Source organism: Crinia signifera, chromosome 9, assembly GCF_055691185.1.
Source record: "Crinia signifera chromosome 9, ASM5569118v1, whole genome shotgun sequence".
Classification (NCBI taxonomy): domain Eukaryota; kingdom Metazoa; phylum Chordata; class Amphibia; order Anura; family Myobatrachidae; genus Crinia; species Crinia signifera.
In genome coordinates this window covers 121,551,386-121,557,385 of record NC_139225.1, presented here as the reverse complement: position 1 = coordinate 121,557,385, position 6,000 = coordinate 121,551,386, and the positions used below count along the sequence as shown (strand labels likewise).

The 6,000-nt window shown below is 43.1% G+C and overlaps 1 protein-coding gene across 1 annotated transcript in view; it reads left to right on the top strand.

The window, feature by feature from the left end:
* The first annotated feature begins 2,544 nt into the window (after positions 1-2,544).
* CYSLTR1 (cysteinyl leukotriene receptor 1) overlaps positions 2,545-6,000 on the top strand; it is a 41,919-nt gene continuing 38,463 nt past the window's right edge. The window contains exon 1 of the mRNA XM_083159616.1: positions 2,545-2,647. The gene's annotated coding sequence lies outside the window, so the exon portion shown is untranslated. The remainder of the gene's footprint in view (positions 2,648-6,000) is intronic.

The following is a 6,000-nucleotide window of genomic DNA, read 5'->3' as shown; positions in this document are numbered from 1 at the left end:
TCCCTGTACCTGCCTGACACTGTTTCACGCCCCTAGTACGCCCCAGGAACACCCCTTATATCGTACAGCACACAGAGGAGGGCTAAACCCGGCTCCAGCATTAGCCAGGGGACACCCACAGACGTCCACGCAGTATAGCTGCTGAAGGAAACGGAGTGCTCTCTCCGCCTGCCCAACACTGCTTCACGCCCCTAATCATGCCCCTGGAAAGCCCCTTACATAGTGCAGCGTGCAGAAGAGGACTAAACCCGGCTCCAACCTTGGCCAGGGGACGCCCACAGAGGTCCACATAGCGTAGCTGCTGAGGAAGGGAGAGTGATCAGCTGCAGGTTATAGCCCTGTGGAGGAACCTGCTAGAGCATAACCGGCAGGGACAGTCTAGAGTAGTACTGGTCAAGTGAGCAGGAAATATTACTCAGATCCTCTACCGCATGTCAGGTCATTACTAGGGATATAGTGTACCCAGTGGACAAAATCGATTCAGTCTGACAGCAGCAAAACGCCAACCACTCCTTACCGACAGGGAGGCTTATTTAACCTGTCGTATCTATAATTCGTAGAAAGTGTATGATCATCATCTTAACTACAGAATAGTTCAGCGGGTTGATACAAGAAGGACAGCCGGCATTTCAGTGCAGGTTAGGACAGGACTCCTAAATCTACAGACATCTGTCAGCATAGTCCGACTAACCAGAACAGAGAGAATATTGCATCACCAGCCTTTACAAGGTTCTGAATTACATTAGAAAGTAGGCTAGAATTTCTCTGACATGATTAATAAGCAGCCGGAAGCTGCTACACCGTAACTGTAAATAATACTTTGTTGCAAAGGAGCTGCTCTGTGACACAACTTATACTGGAACTGCACCAAAGCTATATAATATATTTGTTGCGAAGGTATACTGTAATCAAATTGTTACCAGTGTAAAAGTAAATTGTAGTGTATTCATAGTGATATTATTAAATGTGTAGGAAATGTTACTGCAGTATGTTGAAATAGTTTTAGCAATTTAATAAGATGCATTGTATACGATACCGTATTGTGATCTAACCTGTCAAGATTGAAAAGTCATTGTTGTTGGATTACCCTGTTTTCCTTATGGTTATAATAAATCTCTAATTACAAAACCAACCGTCTGTACTTACCTGTAACGAAGGAAAGCATTGCAACGGAAAAACCGGAACCTGAAAGAGAAAGGTAACCAAGTGTGAGAAAAGAATTACAGCGTATTACACTACCTCTGGAGACTGAGTACAGTGCTGTGACTGCAACTGAAAGAATCACAAGGCTGCTGCTAGGGATGGCCATCGGTGCAGACGCCATCGATGGTTGCCATCGATGGTAATTCTGCACCCAGCCATCGATTAGTGTTTTACTCGGTCATGTATGTTCTTATTTGTTCAGCTCACTGTTTAAAAAAAAAAAAAAAAGACTGTTGATTTTACCGTTTACGCCAATAAAAGATTGTACAACAAATTATGCTTCGTTACCTCATTTTTAAAAGTCAGTCGGTGACCCGTGTAAAAGATCCGGATCTTCGCACAGATTGATCCCTCCATCCCAGCTCTTTTTAGTGACCCATTTTGCCCATCTCTATTCCCGGCCATGTATATCACTAAGCAAGTCCCCGCCCAAAACCAACCCCCGCTGCCGCTAAAAAGCTGACCCAGCCAGGTAAGTGTGTGTTTCCGAAACAAGTCCCCACCCAGACCCGACTGTCCCAGTCACCCCCCACCCCACTCCCGTCTCCCACCGCCGCTAAACACCTACCCCACCCAGGTATATCACTGAGCAAGTCCCCGCCCAGAACTCCCCCATCCCTGTCACGCACCACCCGCTCCCATCTCCCACCACCATTAAACACCCACAACTCCTACACCACCAGTATTTCCCCACCCGCCCCTCCTGCACAAACCATATTTCACGCAATAACTGCTTTCCGCGGTTAAGGGGGTGGAGCCCCTTAAAACGGTGTGAAGAGCGCCCGTAGGGCGCGAAGAATCACCTAGTTCTCTATAATTAGGTGGATAAAAAAGTTAGGTACTTATGTAATATCTGGACTCCCGTTTTTCTTATGAGACCGCGTCCCCTCGCGGGGCTCGCTGCGCTCACCACGCTTCGGGCACGGTGGCTCGCTGCGCTCGCCACACTATATAAAATCATCTCCATGCGTAGTTGGATAGTAGGCGGGGTATGAAAAAATGGGGTGCATTTAACATGGGAGTCCAGATAATACATAAGTACCAAAAGTTACTCCTTCTGAAAGTGACTCAGCATTAAAGTATGAAAAGCATCCTGATCTCCGCAGTATGTATATGAACTGTAACCTCTGCAGCTGCGAGTGTCAGAAGGACAAGAGTTTATACTTTCTATAAATAAATTATGTATGTGATGAATACGATGCTGATAACTAATTTCCTGTATGGTTTGAATCCCACATTTGAAGGCAGATGTCATATGGGCTTGCTAAGAGAGGGGCGGTGCTAGGAAGACGGCATGTGCACTATTTATTGTACTCTGCAGACAATCTGACATCAGTTGTCTGCTGCTGAGCACAGACGTATGTATACCCAGCAGTGTAACTTCCCCTTCTCGCACCACTGATGTTAATTGAACGGCTAAAGGACCAAATCGGGAATGTAATGGGTAAGTTGGGGAAATGCTTATTATTCATTTAATACATTTTTATTGTTTTCTGCTTAATGTTGCCTTAGAAAGCCATCAGGTGTGACTTGTGTTAGACAGTAAGGTGATGATAGATAGATAGAATGAATGGTTGCTGTGGGCAACATCATCTCTTTTCATTTTGATATATTTATTAGATGTACCCCTATTACTAATAGCACATGTTGCTTTGTGAATCTCTATAGCGTTGCTTTGCAAAGCTGCTTGCACTCTCAAGTTGTATAAAGGAGGAATGAGAGGGAGATCCTCTATGCCTTGGAGAGTGATACAATTTAGAGAGATAAGGTATCAGCCGATTTGCTCCTAACTGTCATGTTAACAGGTTGTGAAAAATGACAGGAGCTAAGTGTTTGGTACTTTAAGGCTTAGTACATCTGACCCTATACAATAATTACAGACAGATAACATTATCATAGATTTAGAGATCAATGTTCCAGCACTCAGAAGTCCCAACATTGGTCTGGTGCCATGTGTTTCATGGGTGATGTTTACAGTCTTTCATTCATTACTGGGGATACGGTCATTGGGTCTACAGCAACTAGGTAGACAAGCATTGGGTCAATCCAAGTAGGTCGACAGGCAGCAAGGTCGACATGGGTTTAGGTCGACATGGATGTAGATCGACATTAGGTTGATACAAGCATTAGTCGACATGGGCAAGGGCGACAGTCAAAAGCTTGACATGGGGTTTTTCACTGTTTTGTGAGCCGACATGTCCCGACAGGCATGGTGGGAGAATAAAATAGGGTGCTTGCCGAGCGCATGGTGGCATTGTGCCTGAAGCATTGTGAGCAAAACGAGGGGGTGCGGTGCACTTCACACTGTCCACATCGACTGTGTAGAAATTTGGGTCGAAAAACAGTGAAAAACCCCATGTTGACCTTTTGACTGTCGACCTTGCCCATGTTGACCTAATGCTTGTGTCGACCTAATGTCCTGCCGACCTAGACCCATGTTGACCTAATGCTTGTGTCAACCTAATGTCCTGTCGACCTAGACCCATGTCGATCTTGACCCATGTCTGCCTTGACACATGACGACCTTGCTGCCTGTCGACCTAGTGGTGTCGACTTAATGCTTGTTGACCTAGTTGCTGTGGACCAAACAATCCCAACCCATTGCCGGCATGTCTATCCACAATGAATCCACAAGTAGTCTATAAGGATGGTAATCAGCCAACAGTTACGTAAGTGACAGTCAATAAAATAGGAGACCCATTAAGCTATCACTATCATCAGTAAGAGAACATATAATGCTGCTTTCACACCGCAAAAACAGAATGGACCCGGTATTTTCTAAAACCGGGTCAGACAGCTAAACCCCTTTCACACTGCATATTTTAAATGGTATTTCAATGCCGTTTTTGTCCCTTCACAACACTGAACCCATTTTTAACCCATAGAAAATAGTGGATGTTTAGACTGCAAAAAAAGGGTCTGAAACGGGTAGGACCCTGCATGTTTGGGCGACTGGTATTCTGGAACCGGTAAATTCACTCTGGACCTTACTGTATTACCGCTTTGAGACGGTAAAAAAAATGCAAAATACCGGGTAATAAGTGCGGTCTGAAAGGGGCATTAGAAACACTGCTGACTGTAATCTGATGCTATTAGTCCTGACAATAAGAGGACAAACTGCTGACATAATCCAGATTATTGTGAAAAAAATGTCTAAAAACCTATTAAAGACTGATGCAAAGGCGATAAAAAAATCTGATATTAAATAATCCAAATAAACATATTTGAAAACATATAGCTAGGTCACAATACTAAAAAACCTTATTTTGACAGAACATTTTAAAATTAATGTGCAACTTTCTCTACAGCAAAAGTATAATGTGAACTTGCATTGTCCTTATTGCAGAAACCTGTTATCACTTCTGAGACAGTACGGTGCTGTGAACATTGTACTCAAATGTCTAGAGCAGGGGTTCTCAAACTTGGTCCTCAGGACCCCACACAGGTTACGGTTTCCAGGTCACCCAACAGGTGCATTCATTACTCATTGACACATTTTAAAAGATCCACAGGTGGAGCTAATTATTTTACTTGTGTGAGGAGACCTGCAAAACATACACTGTGTGGCGTCCTGAGGACCAAGTTTGAGCATCTATGCTCTAGACCTTTTTGTAGATCGACAGACTGACTGACTGACTGACAGACACAAAACTAATGGAATAAGCTTGCAGTGCCTATTCTACATAACACAATATACCACAGCAGGAAATGGAAATATTTCATAATGCAAATAAGACCTCAAAATACTTTTACTGTACTTAAGGCTGAATGGGAAAGATGATAATGCATTATCCACAATTGTCCCTCCTATAATGATGATGTACAGTATATTGTATGCAACTGGTAAACATCACACATGAATTGGATGTGACCACACTCTAGAAATGATTGTGCTGGCTCACCGAATCTTTGTGAACTTTGGGAATGTACTTGTAGCCAGTGACGTGTGGTGGGGAATGTCTATAAACAAAGCAGAAGTCTCCCAATGTTTTGGTATTAACATAGAAACATAGGGTGAAATGTAATAGGATGAGAGATTCAGAAAGTGAGAGATTTGGGAAGCAATCTCCTGTTTTTTTAAAGCGGCAATCATTTACACTGCAAAAACACTTTGATTTTGAAGTGTAACATTTACACTTCAAAATCAAACTGTTTTTGTCACTTTAAAAAAACTGGAGATTTCTTACCAAATCTCTCACTTTCTGAATATCTCCTCCTATTAAATCTCACCCATACAATGTGACAGCAGATAAGAACCACTTGGACCATCCACTCTGCCCCTTTTTTTACCTTTAGGTAAAGTAAATACTTTTTGATCCTTATTTCCATGTAAGGATACCCTTATAAAAAAAGTGTGAAAGCTTCTCAATCAAATTAGTGCATTGAATATACATAATGATATTAGAATATTCTTATGTCTATCTCATGCATGTATAAACTGCCCTGTTGTCTTGTCCTCTACCACCTCTGATTGGAGGCTATTCCACTTATACACAACCCTTTCTGAAGTCATTTCTCCTTAAATTTCCTCTGAACCCACCTCCTGCAGTTTCACCACATGTCCCTGTGTTCTACTACTTCTCTCACTTTGAAGAATGTTTTGCTCCGGGTAGGGTCTGTGTAACGCTTCGGGGCACCCTAGGCAAAACTTTAACTAACTGCCCACCCCCCCTCCCCCACACCTCTCATTGCCACCAATACTTTCCATCCACTCAATAAAAGTGTGGAGATGGCATCTTAGAAGTTCCACAGCTGCCACCCACATTAAGAAGAACAAGGATGTTTTTCCTGAAGTTC